At 40.8% G+C, this 20,903-nt stretch overlaps 1 long non-coding RNA gene across 2 annotated transcripts in view; it reads right to left on the reverse strand.

The window, feature by feature from the left end:
* The window catches only part of LOC103349348 (uncharacterized), a 196,005-nt gene that overhangs the window by 118,196 nt on the left and 56,906 nt on the right, over positions 1 to 20,903 (reverse strand). The window contains exon 1 of one of the 2 annotated variants that reach the window (XR_016213986.1): positions 5,303 to 5,621. The exons of the other annotated variant lie outside the window; for it this stretch is intronic. This is a non-coding gene — a long non-coding RNA (uncharacterized LOC103349348). Of the gene's footprint in view, positions 1 to 5,302; positions 5,622 to 20,903 lie in introns of those variants that run through there. 2 annotated transcript variants of the gene reach the window in all.

Genomic DNA, 20,903 nt, shown 5'->3' on the forward strand with positions numbered 1-20,903 from the left:
ACACAGCAAACATTAATTAGGTCTCCACTATAAGCAGGCATTATTTTAGGTGATAGGTATGTAGATAGGTAAGTAGATAGATAGATAGATAGTCCCTCTCTCTTCCCTCTCTCTGTAGCTTCTGTCTCTCTGATATTGTCAACAAATGTTATTGAACTCAGTGAAATTTACATTAAGTAGTACCAATTTCTTATCTTTTCACCTCCCATCTTTCTGCCTTCATTTAAATAATTGTCACTGTTCTTTAAGATGATACAAATCTCATCTGCCAGTAATTTGGTTCACTTATTTGAAATATTGATAGACCTCAGTTTGTCCAACTGTTCTCATGGTTTGTTCCTTAAAGAATTTGATACTTAATACACTTTGGAAGTGGCTTTATTTTGCATGTGTTTCTCGATTTTCTTTGGCATGATAACAATATCAGAAAGATGTCCCAATTTTATTTTGTATCTTTTCTTGGACTTTAAAATAATTTAAATAACTTTGAGAGTAACTGATGAAGAAATTTTATATCTATCAAATTCTTTATGCAATTAAAATCAGGGGATGAAATTGGTATCTGTGACTCTACCCAGTATAATCTAGAATGTTGATGCTGTTCTATTATTTTAGAATGAGACAACCAATAGCCAAACAATTTTGTTCTGGAAAATTCACTAGGATCCACCCAAAGTAGGCAAAAGGTAAAGGAATCAGGATCCAGCCTGGCTGTTGGGTTGAGCTGCTTGCTGGGGCCTTTGGCCATGGGTCTGGCATTGGATGGGCTCCAAAGAAGTCACCCATCATCAAATGGGGTAGTGGGGAGGAATTCAGGGAACAACCATGACGCCAGGGCCTGGCAAGTAAACACAAGCCATGAGGCTGCTAACAGGACAAGACTCCCTTCATTGCAGGGAGAAAGTCAAGACAGAACCAAGTAGGTTTTCTTCACAGCCATGGGAAAGAAACAGCCCCAAAATGTCTATCAATAGATCCAAAAGTATTGAAAAACCATTGAAATAATCAAATTGACAGAGATTAACCAGATGAGGCTTTCTGGCATCAGAAGGAATGGTGACTCATGATAAAAATTTAGGTTAGTAGAAAAAAATACATGTGTCTTACATTTCTGGATCATCCTCATTAAGACAATGACACTAGATTGGGTCCAGGACATGGGAGTTCTTGTAGAGGGTCCAAATACAGTGTTCTATATGTAGTATGACTGTAGGATTGGACTCCTGCCATTCCTTGGGCACTTAACCTGCTCTTGCTGGGGATTCAGTCCTGACACAACGCCTGTTCCAAACATCAGGTCAACTAAGATCTATGGCATTGCCACTTGCCTTTCTCTAACCATCCCAATCTGAGGCTTCCATCCCCAGATTGTATTCCTTTGGAATTAAGTGCTGAACTTGATCCAAATGGAGTTTGTCATAGACTTCAAAAGATTCAAATTCAATATTTTACAGGATTAGATGGCACCATAAACATCACAACAAAAGCTGCAATGGCTATATTGGGTTATGGGAATTATGATTGATTTGACACATAATATGCATGTATTATATGTGTATAATAACAATATAGTGTAATTCACTAATTTAATAAATAATATTTCGCCAATTCAAGGTATCCTAGTTTATTCAGTGAATTTACTCAAGCTTGGACATGTAGGACATTTGTAATTAAATGATACCACTTAGTAAGTAGAAACATCATCTTCACCTATGGAGATGAGGGAGGAGAGGCCCTATGGGAGGGATGAACAAATGGTTTCAACTCCATCCATAATGATTTCCTTCTTATTCTGGATATAGGGCAAAGATGTGCTCATTACATTACTCTTCATGCTTTTTGCTCGTGTTAAATGCTTCATAATAGATTTTAACAGTAATGCTATCTAGGTCAGTGTTTGATGCTGCAGTTAAGTGCTTCATAATCGATTTTAACAATAATATGATAGGACTGGTTGTTTAATGTCACCACTTGGGACAGCCACATCCTACATGGAGAGTGTCCAGCTACTTCATCTCCAGTCTAGCTTCCTGCTCATGGGAACCCTGGAAGGCGACAGGTGATGAAAACAGGAGGACAAGAAAACACAATTATGGAAGAATGAAAAAAAAAAAGTCAATAGGCATTTGAAAGATGACAGTTCTAGTTCTATAGAAATATGAATTAAAATCACAATGACTTTTCTTCCATTATTTCAATACCAAAGCCTCTTTGAAAATATGATAATAGTGTTAGGCACAATTACTAAAAAATAGGCACTCTCACATAACACTATGAGATCGTGAAGTGGTACTGTCTTTTTGACAAATTGTCAAACTGAACAGAAAATCAAAGGGCCTGCCCTTTGACCTACCAATTCCATTTTCTAGAATTATAGCTAAAAACTGTCCCAAAAGCCTAAAAGATATGCAAAGATATTTGCTGTATATTCATTGTATCATTGCTATAATTGTGAAGAACAGGAACAAAACATTGTGCTGAGAAAGGAGCCAATGTGGTCAAATTTTGAGCAGAAAGGTGACAAAAAGATTGAAATATTAAACCATCTTTGCATTTCTGAAATAAATCCTATTCAGCCGAGTATGAGTCCTTTACTACATTACTAATTTAAGTTTACTAGTGTTACCTAGGGCAATACCTGCCCAATCTGTTTAAGTTTCTTCTCTTATTCTAACATTGCTTTTCATTTGAGAACAGGAAGCCTTAGCCTTAGAAATTCCTCCTCAGGCTAACTAACCAAAATCAGTTGCTAGACCCAATGTGGCTGCCTGCCCGAGCAACCTCCAGGCAATATTAAATTTCATTATAATATAATTTCCATACTAAACAACACAACTACTAGATACCACTAAGGAAATATCCAACCATAAAGGATGCGGCACCCAAGTTCCAAGAAATCTCCACCTGATCCAGGAAAACACAGGAATATTTCCCCTCTGCATTTCTGTTGCCCTTTCTTGAAGACCCCAGAGTCCGCATCAGGTTAAGTAGTTGACCTGGGGCCCAGTGCTGTGGCCTAGAGGATAAAGCCATTGCCTGCAGTGCTAGCATTCCATATGGGCACCAGTTTGAGTCCTGGCTGCTCCACTTCCGATCCAGCTCTCTGCTACGGCCTGAGAAGGCAATAAAGGATGGCCTAAGTCCTTTGGCCTCTGCACCCCCATTGGAAACCCAGAAGCAGCTCCTGGCTCATGGCTTCAGATCAGTGCAGCTCCAGCCATTGCAGCCCTCTGGGGAGTGAACCAGCAGATCTTTCTTTCTTTCTGCCTCTGCCTCTCTGTAACTCAGCCTTTCAAATAAATAAATAAATCTTTGGCGATGGGGGGAGGGAGAAATTGATTTATAAGCCAGGCTCCCACTTCCCCATTCTCTGATCAATGACTAAACCTGCGCTACTGGCACTGTTTCCATTTCAGCATTGGCTTTTTATAACAAATGGACAAAGGACCCCACACTGGGGTCCCTGCCCAGGAAGGGGGAGCAGCACTGTGATGGTGATGCTAGTATTTTATCCAGCAATTTTTTTTTACTTCTACTTAAAATAGAAATTTATTGAATTTCAGACTAATTTGAAAATAAAATATGAGAAATTATTCATCTTGCTAAATTCTACTGTGTTAGTTTCCATCCTATCTCAGCTTTTTAAATAAGTTTGCTCATTTGTTTGTTTTATAGGAAGGACACTCCTGTGCTCAACCAAAACAAAAAAAAAATTATATTTCCTAGCCTCTCTTGCAGCTAAGTGACTGAAGCCCAAGCCCTTGCTTTGTAAGTGGAAGTTTGCAGGCACTTGTGTCAAAGTTTGTTAAGGACGTATACCCATTTTCTCTTTCTCCTGTCTTCTTCTTGCATAGGATATGAACATTAACCTTGAAGTTCTAATAATTATTCTGTCTGATGAAGTAAAATTGAGGATTGGAAAAGAGATAATGGAGCAAAAAGATGGTAGGAGCCTGAATCTTCAGTAACTGAATCTTATGGAGATGCATATCTTTGTGCTTCTTTTAAGTATGAAATACCTTTGAATTTTTATTTGGTTTGCTCATATTTTTATAACATCAGGAAATTCCATAGGCATGCCTTCCTTGACTAAACTTAAATCTTAGTCCTCTAGGTTAAAACATTAATTTAAAACCTTTAGAAATAACTATTCAATTAAGTATTAATTCCACTTATCACAGTATTATCTTGCCAATAGTCTATGTACTTGCATTTTCCACTCTATCAACCATCTTACTAAATAAAGATAGCCCGGGCTTTTAAAACTCTCCTTAAACCTGCCTGTGGTATAATAAAGAATTTGTCTGGTCTTTGTCCCATGTTCCTGTCAGGGAGCTTCAAAAAACCCTTGGAATTTCCTGAGTGATAGGAGTATCTCATTTATGCTAATGAGATGACTCATAGCGGACCCTTAGATAGCTTCAAGATGAAGACTGGTCACAAGAAAGACTCACCATATGATTATAGGGTTGGGACTTTCAGCTGCCTGACCTCCAGGGAGGAGAGGGGAACTGAAAATTGAGTTCAATTACAGGGCCAATGATTTAATCAATCCCTGCCTATGTTACGGAACACCAATGAAAACCAGAGCTAGCTGGTGGAGCTCTCTCGATGGTGAACACACGGATGCACCAAGAGAGTGACACTCCCCACTCCATGGGAAGAAGGGTATGGATACTCTGTTCTCCCCTTAGACTTCGCCCTATCTTGATAGTAAAATTACAATTATTAAATGTGCTTTCCCGAGTTCTGTGAGCCCTCCTATTGAATTATTAAGCCAAAGGAAAGGTCATAGGAACAGAGAAAATTGGTAGCCAGTTTGCTAGAAGAGTATGTGGTCCAGGGGCTCTACTTATTCTTGGCATCTGAAATGAGGTCCTGTTTTGGAGGACTGAGCCCTTAATGTGTAGGTGGTAGCAACAGAACAGTATTGTGGTACACCCCATTGGTGTCCAAGTATTACCCAAATTAATAACTATCCCAAAAATAGAAAAAGGAAGGGAGGGAGAGAGGTAGGGAGGGAGAGAGAGAGAGAGAGAGAGAAAGAGGAAGGGAGAGAAAGAGGAAGGGAGAGGGACGGAGGGAGGAAGGAAGGAAGGAAAGAAAGAAAGAAGTAGAGTAGGTCTGGGTTGCTTAGATTCCTTAGTTGTGATAAACCCATTCCAGCTCCCACAATTATTCTCTTTTCTACATTAAGTCACCTGTTAAATAGTATGTGTTTACTAAGTAATTATTCTGGCAATGTTCTTCAATCCCACCATTCCATAGCTTGCCAAATTCTCTGTCATTTCACAAAGCTTACCAGTGGATATAGAGAGTTCATGTAAGAGTCTTTGTAAGAAACTTGAGATGATTCCTGTCGCTCCCCCTCTTCGTGGAGGAACGACACAGGACCCTGCGCTGTTCTTTCGTCTGCTCGGCCCTCCCCGGGTTTGCTGCTGGTTCTTCCCGGGTTGGCTACTATCCCTTCCACCTCCGTGGAAGGGCAGTTCCCCCTGGCCGCATTCCCCACTTCCGCAGGGGAGCGGCACACCGCCGGCCGGTTCTCTCGGGGGCTGCACGGGTTCCCTTAGATGTTCCCCATAGATGTTCCCGGTGCATGCCGTCTCTCTCCTCCTTTATAGTCCTCCTCCGCCAATCCCAACTCGGCTGCCCACACGCCGAGAACGCTGCTCTCCAATCAGGAGCAAGTCCTACAGTTTATTAGTTGAACTGGAGGCAGCTGTGCGGAAGCTGTTTACTTCTCTCCCAACGCCATGTTGTGGGAGAGCAGATGCATAGAATAAGTCTTAATTTCAGTAACTTAGTCCAGTCCGGATTGCTCCCCACAATTCCACGTGACTGAATGATCTTTTCCAAGCTCTTGGTTTTAGTTTCCTGACAACAGTATTTGCTCTAGTTGGGAGCATGATTGGTACACAACAGTTTTCTATGATTATCCTTTTGTAATGGTTTAGTAATTTGCCTAAAGTAATGATTCTGATCCAGGTGATTTTCCCCCCAGAAAGATAGCTGGCGACGTTTTAAGCTGTTTTGAGTTGTCACAACAGGGGAGGGGGCACCACTGGGCCTTCCAAGGGTAGAGGCCAAAGATGCAGCTAATCACCCTGCCAGCCACACAAAGGCCACCCAGAGCAAAGAACTACCTCATCCACCAGGCCAGTTGAGCCCTGGGTAAGAAATCCTGCACTAAGCTTCCCTCGGGAGCATGAGACAGCAAAGACTCAACTAAGGTCTTCACGATGCCAAAGGCTACTCTCAGAATGACCCGCGTTCTATTTTTAACTGCTCACACCTATTCTTTATTTGAAACACTTTGTATTCATAATCATCATTTCCTTTTTGAGACCCACTCACCTGTGGATAGCCTTTCTTTTAGAAACTTTGGCCAACGTACAGTATTCCATTTTTTTTTTTTTAACTTTTTGATATCTGATTTCCCAGAGTCTAAGATGTCCCAGACCCTTCATGATTTGGCTCCAAAATGACAGGAAATCTTCTTTCCCTGAGATTTTCAGCACTTTCACATCACCCACAGTTTTAGAGTGCTAAAATGTGGGGCTAGCTCTGTGGCACAGCAGGTTAAAGCCCCAGCCTGCAGCGCCAGCATCCCATATGGGTGCTGGTTTGAGTCCCGGATGCTCCTCTTCTGATCCAGCTCTCTGCTGTGGCCTGGGAAAGTGGTGGAGGATGGCCCAAGTCCATGGGCCCCTGCACCTGCATGGGAGACCTGGAGGAAACTCCTGGCTTCTGGCTTCTAGCTTCAGATCAGCTCAGCTCTGGCTGTTGTGTTCATTTGAGGAGTGAACTAGCAGAATGGAAGACCTCTCTCTCTCTCTGGCTCTACTTCTCTCTGTAACTCTGTCTTTCAACATAAATAAAACAATTCTTAAAAAAAAGTCTAAAAAATGTTCACTATGCCTTACGGGTAACACAAAAAAGGATAAACACCACTGCACAAAAGAGATATTATTGCCTTTGATCATGTGCTTTTGTGTTTTTCAGATAAGTCAGTTTTCAAATCAGGAGACTCTAATAGATATTATTGCTACTTAGGAAGATAATTTTATGTGAAAAACAGTAGAGGTATATTTGTATGGGCTGTAAAGAATACTTTTCTGCCATGAATCTATTTTTAAGAAGGACCAAGGTGTCACTTAGAAAAAGTACATTGCACAAAAGAAAACGTGGAGTCACATCATCTTGATCCAAAGAGCTGTTACTTAACAAGAAGAGCTATGTAAAAAAATATTCTTTGCTTTCTCCATTGCTGTGAAGGATTTATATCAGACTTCTAAGGATTAAAGATGGTAACCAAAAATCTAAATCAGCTTTTCAAAAGCTGATGTGTGGGCCAGTGCTGTGGCATAGCGGCTAAACCACCACTTGCAGTGCCGGCATCCCTTGTGGGCACCGGTTCAAGTCCTGGATGATCCACATCTGATCCAGCTCTCCGCTGTGGCCTGGGAAAGCAGTAGAAGAGGACCCAAGTCCTTGGGCCCCTGCACCCACACGGGAGACCTGAAAGAAGCTCCTGGCTCCTGGCTTCAGATCAGTGCAGCTCCGACTGTTGCGGCCATCTGAGGAGTGGGCCAGCAGGAGGAAGATATCTCTCTCTCTCTCTCTCTCTCTCTCTCTCTCCCTCGCTACCTCTCTACCTCTCTGTAACTCTTTCAAATAAAATAAATAAATCTTAAAAAAAAAAAAAAAGCTGATGCATGGGGTGGAAGTACTGTTGGTTCTCAGTTGGAGACTGACTGGCAAAGGAGCAGAAAATCTTTTTTTTAAGTCCTTACAACTCTAATACACATGTAATTCTTTTTTACTTATTTATTTTTATTTGAAAGACAGAATGAGAGAGAGAGAGATCTTCTGTCTACTGGTTCACTCTCCAAATATCTACAACAGCCCAGACTGGTTAAGGCTGAAGCCAGGAGCCAGGAACTCCATCTGGATCTCCCACGTGAATGGCAGGGACCCAGATACTTGAGCCATCATCTGCTGCCTCCCTCGGTGTACATTAGCAGAAAGCTGGATCAGAAGTCAGAGTAAATAGAACTTGAACCAGGCATGCCGATAAGGATGGGGGCTTCCCCAGTGGCGGCTTTACCAACTGCACCACAATCTCCACCTTGGAGCAAGAAATCTTATAGCAGACTATGCTGGTCAAGTCAGCTGAGTACGGCCGTCACATCAGCCTACTGATGAGCAGCATGCGAAGATGGAGAACCACAAGGCCAGCCACAGGAACCACAGAAGAGGAAAATGGCAGGTGCCGCTTGGAAGCCAGTGGCTTTGCATTTCTCAGCACAGGTGAACATTCCTGGGTGCAGAGCTAGAAATTACTGAAGGGTACCTGGAATTCCTCTAGCCACAAGGGAGGAAAATGAGCTGGGAGAACAGTGAGCCCCAGAGAAACAGGTTATCATCACTAAAAGGATCTTAATCAGTGTGGCTTCTTTCCATCTGAGCTGCTCTACACAGGACTCCAGTCAATTCAATCTCAAAGTCAGTCACTTGGTGCCTACAACAGGGTCAGAAGAAGTATTCGGTTCCTGGACATCTAAAGAACCATGATTATTCCAAAGTTATTTCAGGGAATTAGACAGACTTCATGATCTATTGAATGGCTAGTGTTTTCTTCCTTGCAAGGTCTGAAATTTCCTCATTATATTGCCAAGTTATGAAGTCAAATCTCTGTTGACATTCAGAAATTGATTGCAAGGCCCCCAGCTAGGAACATAATGCCTAAGGACATGAACTTGAAGTGAAACTTGATTCAAACCTCTGTGCCAGAAATGGTATGCGTGGATTGCTGGCAGCTATAAGTCATCTTTCTATCTCCTCTGAATTTCCTTGGACACTGTCTGTCTTCTTAGTCCTATGTGGTAATAGTGTTATTTACATGTAGCTCTCATCTCTTCAATATGCCTTACTAAGTGAGCATATTGAGGGCAGATTCCAGAACTTAATGTCCTTTTAGGTCATTCCTTAATGTCCTCTTCTAGGTGAGAAGTCTAAAATGTTTACAGCCAATATGATATAGCATATTTTGATTCACTCACCATATGTCAGTGTTGGCTATACAAGTATTTACATCAGATCAGCATATCTCTCTAATAGTCAGAAAAATATTGGACAAATCACCTCATGTAGACCAAATAACCAAATTAATTGATTGCTTCCCTTTCAACCATTTCTGTTGCCACCAATGTCTTCTTTAAACACTAAAATTCACATCAACAACTTTTAAGTGAAACTAAATCAGTTGGAGAGTTTCTATATATAACTATCACTAATATATCTATTTTATAGAAGGTGAAAAATCCCTGCAGAGTAATGAGTTTTTGGAATACTCCCCCAAAAATCTCTGTTTAACTTTATTCCTAAATCACCTGTTCCAGTTAGACATGGCTTTTCAAGGTGTCCCCAGCTCTTTTGACCTAAACAGTTTTGGTCACCGTGATTTAACAGTTTTCCTTTCTCCTCCCCTTACTTGCACCCCACCTACTCTTCAAGGCCTACTGCAAATTCCATCTACAAGAAAACCCTTTTGCAGCACTCCAGGCTACACCACGTTGCCCCTTCTCTGAACTCTTGCTCACACAGTGTATCTCTTAATAGTTCCCTAATTGTTTCATGTTATGTTAGAGTTGTCTCTCCAAGTGGATCATAAACTGTCTGCTGTCTTTCTCCTACAAATCTTTACACAATGTTGGACTTCCTTTAGTGCCCCATAAATTTTGGTCAATTGGCTGCTTGGGTCAGAACCAAAAGTACATAGTAGAGGTAGGGGAAGACTAAAAAGCACTAAGAGATTGCAGATCTGGTCAAATTTTGATGAAGTTTAAACATATATATTCCTTTGAAAATGAGTGCTCCAGCCATAGGCTCTGGGGTAAGCAGGTTGGTCCAGCATGCCTCAGACTTAGGAGTAATCTTTCTGATTTGGTTTTCCTAGGACGTGACTTTGAGAAGATGGATTATAGTGTGCTCCTAATACACTACACAGCCTATTGATTTTATATGTCATCAATGTATATCGTATGTCTACACCATTACCAGGAGAAGCAGGAGGTGCATGTAGTTATGCTACTGCCTCAGCCCGTCATCCCATGCTGTGCCCGATGGGAAGCCACTGATTCTTACACTTGGAGCTGGGACAATGCAACTTAATCAGACTGACAGGAAACAGGCAGCAATTACAGTGTGCTGCTACATCTGCTGGGTTCCACTTCACTGAAGGAAGAGTTATCTCAATTTTAATGTACATCCCTTTTTCATGTTTCATTTAACCTCTGCTGTATTATTAAACACATCAAAATATAATGACACTCGTTAAAGAAGAAAAAGAGGACAGTTGGGATAGTTTGGACTGTATCTCCTATATTTGTAACTTAATTGTATCATTTTTGCTTCTCTCCCACATCTCCCCCTGGTGAATAACTAATTCAGTATATAGGTATTTAAATAGCGAGTTGGGAACTGGCTGTTTAAACACCTACATCAACACTGAGTTCAGCTACAATGGAATGTCCCTCAATCATTTGTCTGTTTTCACCAGGAGTGTTTTGCTTTTCAAAAGCATTCTTTTGCAATGTGTCAAAATAGCTAGTTTACCCATTACCGCCGCGCATATAAACTGCTTTAAAAGCAGCTCAATGAAATTCCCAGGAATGAATTTGTAATATGACTCAGGAAACCTTTGGAACTTGAACTAGCAGGTGTCTCACCCACTGGCTCACCCTGGAACAGCCAGAGCCCAGACAGCTGATCCTCCTGAGCTGGAGGAGCAATTAAACCGTTCATTTCTGCAAGACAAATGTGGTGACACACCAGGCAGACCTTCTCATTTGGGATTTTGTAAATTTTTTTCTTTCCACTTTGATTCTCTGATCCCACATGGTTTCTTGAGCTCCAGTATTTTAAATTTATTAATTTATTTGAAAGGCAGACTTACAGAGAGGTAGAAAAAGGAAGAGGGGAGGGGATGGAGATTTTATATATATATATATAGAGAGAGAGAGAGAGAGAGAGAGGGCACTTCTATCCACTGATTCACTCCCCAAATGAATGAAACAGCCAGAACTGGGCCAGACCTGAAGCCAAGAGCCTGGAACTCCACCCTGGTTTCCCATGTGGGTAGCAGCAGCTTGCATTACCTTCTGCTGCTTTCCTGGGTACATTTGCAGAGAGCTGGATTAGAACTGGAGCAGCCAGGACTACAAATGGCACCCACATTAAACATTGGCATCACAGGTGAACGCTTAACCCATGGCACTATAAGCTCCAAGTTTCAGTTTTCTAATTGCATCAGCGGTGTTTAGTATAATCTTCCCAAGAATTAAATGTCCACCCAAGACTCATTGTGGACTCCAACTACAGACTGACCCCAAGTTTCCAGAGATATAATAGAAATGTGATCCTGGACATTGGCTTGAAATAGTGTTTGGCTACCAGAAATTGTAAAACGCTTAAATGAGTTTATGTGGATTGGGGAAATGGGGGAAAAGATAACAGTGAAAGATAAGCTTCTGTGGAAAGAGGCAGTCACAGGGAAGAGTTCAGGAGAAAACAGCAGAGGAAACTCTATGCAAATTGGAGGGACACAGTAGACCTATATGAAGGGCAAGGACATGAACAACTAATGGCCCCAGCAGCTGAGAGCCTCCACACCAGTGTTGGGTGTTGGAGAGTGAGTTGAGACCAAACTGCAGTAGCCCAAGCCACTGGTAAAAAAAGATCAAGGAATAACCTACAGAGATTCTGGCTTGGAGCCCTGTGGGGAATAGTGTAACTGCCAAACTAGAGAAAAAACAAAAGGGGGGCACGTTTTCTCTCTCCCCAATCACCGTGCAAAGGCATCCTATAACAAGCTGATAGAGAGCAAGCACCATTTTGGACATACATAAGAGCTGTGCCAGCTCATGTCTGCACTCAGCAATCAGCCAAGCGCAGACTCTTGAGTCTTATGGGAGAACAGACAGGGGCTGGGTGCTTGTGACTGTGGGGGATTTGTGTGCTGGGACTGTGAAAACACTGAAGCTGCATGGGGGAACTCAGGGTATGTCTGGGACTTTGGGCAATCACTGTGGGAGGCTCCAAATGATCAGGACTCCCTGGTTACCTGGTGAGGGACATTGCCAGGGAATCTGAGCTTACATTGAGTACTACTCAGATCCTTTGTGTGGTACCTTGTGGCAGAGTGGACAAATAATATACCTACTGGGGCTAGCACCCAGCACTGGTTTCCTGTGAGGAGAGTAGCTCAGCTGAGTCTATACCAACAGAGAAGAACAAACCTCCCCTCTGATTAAAAAAAAAAAAAAAAAAAGATTTACCACACCAAACCTGGGTGTGACACCTCTCAGACATGCCCTTCACCCTGAAGTGCTGAAGAGAGCTCTTGGCCACACCTACTACACATCTCTAGGTATTCCCTGAAAGCAGACACTCCACTAATACACACAGACATAGTCCAAAGATAAAAGCCACCCCAGCGAAAAAAGAAAGAAGAAACCAATGAGTATCTCTACAAATGCTGAATAACAAATGAACCAATTCAAGAAACAAGAATAAGGAAGACAACATGATGCCCCCAAAAGAACACAACACTTCAATACTAGATTGTGAAGATGATGACATTGAAGAAATGCCAGAAATGGAATTCAAAAAAAATTCATAGGCTTACTTAGAAGTAATCAGAAGCAAATGCATGAACTACTGAAATCCATAGAGGACATGAGAGAGAATTTCTCCCATGAAATTGAGATCTTAAAGAGAAAGCAAAATGAAATATTGGAGGTGAAGAATTCAATAAAGCAAAAAAAATGCAGTGGAAAGCCTTATCAACCTAATTGGTGAAACAGAAGAAAGAATATCTGACTTAGAAGACAAATGACAGGAAATTACACGGTCAGACCAAACACAAGAAGGAAAAAATAGAAAACTAAAAAACATTGTTGGTAATCTACAGGATGTTATCAAAGGACCCAACATACAGGTTCTAGGAGTTCCTGATGGCATGGAAAGAGAGAAAGGATTAATGAAATAATAACAGAAAATTTCCCTGATTTGGAGAAAAAAAGGGGCATCCAAGTACAAGAAGTACATGGAACTCCTAATAGACATGACCAGAAAAGATCATCACCATGACATATTGTAATCAAACTCTCCACATAAAATATAAAGATTCTAAAATGTGCATGAGAAAAATGCCAGATTACTTTCATAGAATCTCCAATTAGACTCACAGCAAACTTCTCATCAGAAAGCCTACAGGCTAGAAGAGAATGGCAAGATATATCACAAGGCTTAAGAGAAAAGAACTGTCAACCAAGAATACTATACCCTGCAAAGTTCTCATTTATAGTGAAGGTGAAATAAAGACCTTCTATGACAAACAGAAATTGAAAGAATTTGTCACCATCCATCCAGCCCTACAGAAGATGCTTAAGGATGTACTGCACACAGAACCACAGAAACATGGTCATCATTATGAAAGAAAGGAAAGGAAAGGAATCTCCCAGTAAAAGCACAAGGAAATCCAAACTAAAAAAAAAGGAATATTTATGGAAAAATGGTAGGACAAAGTTGTTACTTATCAATAGTCACCTTGAGTATACATAGCCTTACTTCTCCAGTTAAAAGACACAGACCAGCTGAATGGATTAAAAAACAAAACCCATCTATTTGCTGTCTACAAGAACACATCTCACCAACAAAGATGCACACAGACTGAATGTGAAAGGATAGGAAAATATATTCCATGCTAACAGAAACCAAAAAAGAGCTGGTGTAACCATTCTAATATCAGATAAAACAGACTTTAACACTGAAACTGTTAAAAGAGACAAAGGGCATGATGTAATGATTAAGGGATCAATTCAACACGAAGATGTAATTATTATAAATGTATATGAACCTAATTACAGGTCACCTGGCTACTTAAAAGAAATATTAAGGGATCTAAAGGGACATATACACTCAATTACAATAGTAATGGGGGATTTTTTTTTTTTTTTTTTTTTTGGACAGGCAAAGTTAGACAGTGAGAGAGAGAGACACAGAGAAAGGTCTTCCTTCCATTGGTTCACCCCCAAAATGGCTGCTATGGCCGGCGCTGCACCAATCTGAAGCCAGGAGCCAGGTGATTCTCCTGGTCTCCCATGTGGGTGCAGGGCCCAAGCACTTGGGCCATCTCCACTTCCTTCCCGAGCCACAGCAGAGAGCTGGATTGGAAGAGGAGCAACCAGGACAGAATCTGGCACCCAAACAGGGACTAGAACCCAGGGTGCCAGCACCCCAGGCAGAGGATTAGCCTAGTGAGCCGTGGCACTGGCTAGTAATGGGGGATTTTAATAGCTCACTTTCAGCAATACACATATCATCCAGACAGAAAATCAGCAAGCAAATATCAGAGTTAACTGACACTATAGACCAAATGGACCTAATAGATAAATACAGAACTTTTCATCCTACAGTTGCAGAATACACATTCTTCTCAGCAGTGCACAGAACTTTCTCTAGGATTCACCACATGCTAGGCCATAAAGCAAATCTAAGCAAATTCTAGAAAATCAAAATCATACCATGCATCTTCTTGGAACACAAAGGAATGAAGCCAGAAATTGGCAACTCAGGAATCTCTAGAACATATGCTAACACATGGAGACTGAACAACATGCTCCTGAATGAATGGTGGATCATAGAAGAAATCAAGAGAGAAATCAAGAAGATTCTAGAAACAAATGAAGATGAAAATACAACATACCAAAACTTATGAGATACAGCAAAAGCAGTGTTAAGAGGGAAATTTATAGCAATTGGTGCCTACATCAAGAAATTGGAAAGGCACCAAATAAATGAACTATCAATGCATCTCAAGGATCTAGAAAAACAATAGCAAACCAAACCCAAAACTAGTAGGAGAATATAAATAATTAAAATTAGAGACAAAGTCAACAAAATTGAATCTAAAAAAAATACAAGTGTTCAGCAAAATTAAGAGCTGGTTTTTTGAAAAAAATAAAGCAAAATTGACATACCATTGGCCCAACTAACCAAAAAAAGGAGAGAGGAGATCCAAATCATCAAAATTAGAAGTGAAAAAAGAAAGTTAACAACAGACACCATAGAAATTAAAAGAATCATCAGAAATTACTCCAATGTGCTATATGCCAACAAACTGGAAAACCTAGAAGAAATGGATAGATTCCTGGACACATACAACCTACCTAAATTGAGCATGAAGACACAGAAAACCTAAAGAGACCCATAGTCAAGACAGAAATTAAATCAGTTAATAAAGATGCTTCCAACAAAGAAAAGCCCAGGACCAGATGGGTTCACTGCTGAATTCTACCAGACATTTAAAGAACTAACTCTAATTCTTCTCAAGCTATCAAAACAATTGAAAAGGAGGAAATCCTCCCAAATACTTTCTATGAAACCAACATCACCTTAATTCCTAAACGTTGGAAGACCAATTTCCCTGATGAACATAGACACAAAAATCCTCAAAATATTTTAGCCAGTCGAATCCAACAACACATCAGAAAGATCATTCACATAGACTACATGGGATTTATCCCTGGTATGCAGGGATGGTTCAACATTTGCAAATCAATCAATGTGATATATCACATTAAAAAATTGAAGAACAAAAACCATATAATTATCTCAATAGATGCAGAGAAAGCATTTGATAAAATACAACACCCTATCATAATGAAAACTCTAAGAAAATTGGATATAGAAGGAACACTCCTCCACACAACTAAGGCAATTTATGATAAAGCCACAGCCAGAGTCCTACTGAATGGGGAAAAATGGGAAGCATTCCCACTGAGATCTGGAACCAGACAAGGATGCCCACCCTCACCTACTTATTCAAGATAGTCCTGAAAGTTTTAGCCAGAGCCATTAGGCAAGAAAAAGAAATCCCTTTGATTTCTTTTGAAGATGACATGATTCTATATATATAGGATCAAAGACACCACCAAGAAACTATTAGAACTCATAGAAGAGTTTGGTAAAGTAGCAGGATATAAAATCAAGACACAAAAAAATCAAGTCTTTGTATACAAAGACAATGCCAAGGCTGAGAAAGAACTTCTAATATGAATCCAATTCACAATAACTACAAAAAAAAATCAAATACCTTGGAATAAATTTAACCAAGGGTGTCAAAGATCTCTATGATGAGAATTACAAAACATTAAAAAAATGAATAGAAGAAGATATTTTTAAAAAGGAAGTCTTACCGTGATAATGGATTAGAAGAATCAATATTATCAAAATGTCCATTTTTCCAAAACCAATTGACAGATTCAATGTGAAATAAATTAAAATACCAAAGACATTTTCTCTGATCTAGAAAAAATGATGCTGAAATTCATATGGAAACACAGGAGACCTTGAATAGCTAAAGCAATCTTATACAACAAACACAAAGCCGGAGACATCACAATGCCAAATTTCAAGACATACTTATAAGGCAATTATAATCAAAACAACCTGGTACTGGTACAAAAACAGATGGATAGACCAATGGAACAGAATAGAATTGCCAGAAATCAATCCAATAGCCGGCGCCGTGGCTCAATAGGCTAATCCTCCACCTTGCGGCGCCGGCACACCGGGTTCTAGTCCCGGTTGGGGCGCCGGATTCTGTCCCGGTTGCCCCTCTTCCAGGCCAGCTCTCTGCTATGGCCAGGGAGTGCAGTGGAGGATGGCCCAGGTGCTTGGGCCCTGCACCCCATGGGAGACCAGGAAAAAGCACCTGGCTCCTGGCTCCTGCCAGGATCAGCGCGGTGCGCCGGCTGCAGCGGCGGCCATTGGAGGGTGAACCAGCGGCAAAGGAAGACCTTTCTCTCTCTCTGTCTCTCTCTCACTGTCCACTCTGCCTGTCAAAAAAAAAAAAAAAAAAAAAAAAAAAAAAAAGTTTAAAAAAAAAAAAAAAAAAAAAAAAAAAAAAAAGAAATCAATCCAAGCATCTACAACCAACTTTTGTTTCACCAAGGAGCTAAAACCAATCCCTGGAGCAAGGACAGTGTCTTCAACAAATGATGCTGGGAAAACAGGATTTCCACATGCAGATGCATGAGGCAGGACCCCTGCCTTACACATTACACAAAAATCTATTCAAAATGGATTAAAGAACTAAATCTACGACCTAATACCAACAAAGTATTAGAGAACATTGCGGAAACTCTGCAAGATATTGACACTGGCAAAGAGTTCTTGGAAAAGACTCCAGAGGCATAGGCAATCAATGCCCAAATTAACAAATGGGATTACATCAAATTGAAAAGCTTCTGTACTGCAAAAAAAAAAAAAAAAAAAAAAAAAAAACACTCAGGAAAGTGAAGAGGCAACTGAGAGAATGAGAGAAATTATTTGCAAAGTATGCAACTCATAAAAGATTAATAACCAGAATATATAAAGAGATCAAGAAAATCCACAACAACAAAACAAACAACCCAGTTAAGAAATTGGCAAAGGACTTAAACGGACACTTTTCAAAAGAAGAAATCCAAATGGCCAACAGATACATGAAAAAAACATATTCAGGATCACTAACTGTCAGGGAAATTCAAATCAAAACCACAATGATGTTTCACCTCACCCCAGTTATAATGGCTTTCATACAGAAATCAACAAACAACAAATGCTGGTGAGGATATGGGGAAAAAGTACCCTAATCCACTGTTGGCGGGAATGTAAACTGGTACAGCCACTATGGAAGACAGTATGGAGATTACTCAGAAATCTGAATATAGACCTACCATATGACCCAGCCATCCCACTCCTGGGAATTTACTTTAGGGAAATGAAATCAACAAATTAAAGAGTTATCTGCACCCCCACGTTAACGCAGCTCAATTCACACTAGCTAAGACACGGAATCAACCTAAATGCCTGTCAACCAGAGACTGGATAAAGAAATTAGGGAATCTGTACTCTATGGAATACAACACAGTGGTAAAAAAAAAAAAAAAAAAAAGGCCGGCGCCGCGGCTCACTAGGCTAATCCTCCGCCTAGTGGCGCCGGCACACCGGGTTCTAGTCCCGGTCGGGACGCCGGATTCTGTCCTGGTTGCCCCTCTTCCAGGCCAGCCCTCTGCTGTGGCCAGGGAGTGCAGTGGAGGATGGCCCAGGTGCTTGGGCCCTGCACCCCATGGGAGACCAGGAAAAGCACCTGGCTCCTGGCTCCTGCCATCGGATCAGCGCGGTGCGCTGGCCGCAGCGCGCCGGCCGCGGCGGCCATTGGAGGGTGAACCAACAGCAAAGGAAGACCTTTCTCTCTGTGTCTTTCTCACTGTCCACTCTGCCTGTCAAAAAAAAAAAGAAAAGAAAAAAAGAAATCTGGTCATTTGCAACAAAATGGATGAATCTGGAAAACATCATACTTAGTGAAATAAGCCAGACCCAAATGGACAAATCCACATGTTCTCCCTGATCTGCGACAGCTAATAGAGCACCTAAAAGGAAATCTGTAGCAGTAAAATTGACACTTTGAGAGCAATGACTTGTAAAGCCCTTGTCTTGACTTTTGAGGAACAATTTATTTTTTCTCTTCTTCATACTATGGTTGAACTTTTGCTTAAAATAGAGTTAATCATATGTGTATAAAGTCAATTGAAAATATATCTCAGTAAAAAAAAAAAAAAAAAAGAGTGGGAATCAGAGAGGGAGGAGGAAGTTTCTAAATGTAAAGCTGTATAGTTCTGCATACATTCCTACAGACTTACTTCTAAGTGTACGGTTTAAAAACTTGCAATGGGACCCCAAATCCCATTAAGCTGGGTAGTAAAAATGCTTTCTTAAGTGTTAAAGTGACCATATTAAGTGTTGAAGTGAACATATAGATAGGATTAAGTGTAAAAGATATCATATAAATAAGATCAAGTGTTTCATAATAATAATAGATAGAACTAAAAAGAAGAGAATGTTCTAACATGGAAAGCAGTCCACACAGCAGACTCATAGAATGACAATCACTTTTGATAGCACTCTGACCTCTGAATCAGCCCTTAAGGCATTCTGGTCTGGCTGAAAAGCCATGAGAGCATTTCAGGCATGGAAAGCCAAGACATTGTGGCCAAAAAAAATTCCTACATCAAGGATTTCTGTGAGAGAGACCCCAGTGGAAAGAAGTAGCCATAAAGAAGGATGTACTTTTCTCTGAAGGGAGGAGAGAACTTCCAGTTTGCTTATGGCCTTGTCTAAATACTGACAGAGATTGTGGATTCAAAAGGCTTCCATACTGGGGCTGGTGCTGTGGCATAGTTGATAAAGCTGCCACCTGCTGTGCCAGTACCCTATATAGGCATTGGCTTGCGTCCCCACTGCTCCACTTCTGCCCAGCTCTCTGCCATGGCCTGGGAAAGCAGCGGAAGATGACCCAAGTCCTTGGGCCCCTGACCAACATGGGAGACCTGGAAGAAGCTCCTGGCACCTGGCTTTGGATAGGCCCAGCCCTTGCTGTTGCTGCCATCTGGGAAGTGAACCAGGGGATGGAAGATCTCTCTTTCTCTCTCTTTCTCTGCCTCTCTAGCTCTGCCTTTCAAATAAATAAATAAATCTTAAAGCTTCCATAGCCTTCGCAGCTCCTGTCAAGAGCCTCCAGTGATCACTGACATCATACATAAGAGTGTTCATTGTTAAATTAACAACAGGAGTCACTATGCACTTACTTCTCATCTAGGAATTCTGCCCTCAATGAGTTGTATTATGAGAATCAACTGTAAAACTTGTTCCCAGTTTTGTGTGCGTGTGTATGTGTGCAAATTGCTGATATCTTTACCTAGTATACAGTTGGTCTTCTGTGTATAAAGTTAATTGAAAATGAATCTTAATGGAAAATGGGAATGGGAATGGGAGAGGGAAGAGGAGGTAAGGTGAGAGTGTGGGTAGGAGGACGGTTATGGTGGGAAGAATCACTACATTCCTAAAGTTGTACTTATGAAATTCGTACTCATTAAATAAAAAGGTTTCTTTGGGAAAACAAAGAAAGAAAGATATATTTCTATACAAAGAGTTTTATAGGTTAACAAAAAATTCCAATGTCCCAAAATAAAAAAAAAAAATCTCAATTTTTCTTTAATACATAATCTAATCAAAATACTACAGGTATATCCATCATCAATAATAAACATGGGTTACTAAGAACCAGGATGTTGAAAAAAGGTACAAGAAGGAGTCTGTTTTCAAGGAGCTAACATCTAGTTGTGGAATCAAAACCAATACAGAAAAAGATAAGCCAGGGCCCAGACTTGTCCTTATGGGTATGTGGAATTCACAGCAGGATAACACTCCAATGACTTATGTTTGCAGTTAGGTGAACAAGAGCTGAGGTCCTCAAGATCCCCTTTAGGATAAAAATAGCCTACTTCCCAGCCCACAAACACCTCCACGTGCCTCCCACAAGCCTGTCATCAGCAGCCCTCTGAGTGTTCGTTGCATAGGGTTCTGCATAGGGCTGTGACTAGGCTGAATAGCATTCTGCATCAAAGACTCTGATAAAAGCAATACCGCTTAACTCCTACTTTACTGAAGTGCTCACTGCAGGATCATGATCATCAACCTTGAAAAGACAGAATGAATATCATCAGGCAAGAAGGGAACACAAGATTAGAGCAATGATTGCAACCATCCATGTCCGGTGCAGTCGAATCTCCAGACACAAATTACACCCCTGGGTGCTCAAAGTGCTTGGAGGTGCAATCACAAAACCAACGTCAACAGGCTGAAAAATAATGGAGGGGGAACAGTATAAAGAAAGATTGGCTTGTCTTTCCAAAGAAGAAGAAGAGAAGAAGACAGGGGTTAGGGGTGGAGGAGGAGAAGATCAACTTCAGGAACTACAGACTACCGAGTGGAATGCTTATCTTCATTAA

The sequence above is a fragment of the Oryctolagus cuniculus genome, chromosome 10 (genome assembly GCF_051225735.1).
Source record: "Oryctolagus cuniculus isolate XC-2025 breed Fujian yellow rabbit chromosome 10, ASM5122573v1, whole genome shotgun sequence".
Lineage (NCBI taxonomy): Eukaryota > Metazoa > Chordata > Mammalia > Lagomorpha > Leporidae > Oryctolagus > Oryctolagus cuniculus.